We start from the raw sequence: 843 nt of genomic DNA on the forward strand, positions 1-843 counted from the left end.
GGACCCTCCTGGTCCCACCCGTCCCCCCCAGCCCCCCCAGCCCCGCTGCGGCTCCCGGCACTGAACCTGCACCTGGTGCTCCGTGGCGCGGGGGCTCTTGCCAGGCCCCGGGGGCTGTGCTGCTGGTTGGACTGGCCCGGGTCACCACACCACGGGGACACAGGAAGGCGGGTACATGGGCAGGTGGCTGCGGGGATGGGGGACGACCCCTCCTTGCAGCACTCCAGGGCTGGGTGCACCTGGCAGAGCTGTACGGGGCCAGAGAGGCGGGGGGGACAGCATCCCTGGCACGGCTGTGGCAGCCCGTGCTGCAGAGGCAGGTGCTGGGCCTGGAACACGGATGCCATCGGGAGCAGAGCCTGTTGTCATGTGTGTGTCTGAGTGTGTCTGTGCACATGTGCGTGCGTGTGCCTGTGTGTGCAGCCCGCAAAGGTCACTGTCCGGGAAAGGTGTCAGCAGCCAAGAACGGGCTTGGAATGGAAAGCGTGAGCCAGATTGGAACGCAGGGGCGGCCAGAAGCGTCCCGCTCCAGCCCCTCCGTGGTCACGGTTTCCATCTGCGCCATGGCAGGAGTGGGTCCGGATGAGATGAGTCCTCCAGGTGCTGGGCAAGGCGCCTGTCCCGGGGGATTTGGGAAGGACAGGGGCCAAGGGGTGCCTGGAGGAGCCATGCAGGTGAGGGGTACTTGGCTCAAGGGTAGCATGGAGGAAACGGCCGGTGGAAGGGAAGGGCTCAACCTTTGTCTGTGTGCCACAGAGTCTGGTTTGCTGGTTGCATGCTGTCCCAGTCACCTGCTGCTGGTGTCACCCCTCACTGCTACTCTCTGCTCTCTGCAGGGTCGTG

The sequence above is a fragment of the Corvus brachyrhynchos genome, unplaced genomic scaffold (assembly GCF_000691975.1).
Source record: "Corvus brachyrhynchos isolate BGI_N302 unplaced genomic scaffold, ASM69197v1 scaffold219, whole genome shotgun sequence".
NCBI lineage: Eukaryota > Metazoa > Chordata > Aves > Passeriformes > Corvidae > Corvus > Corvus brachyrhynchos.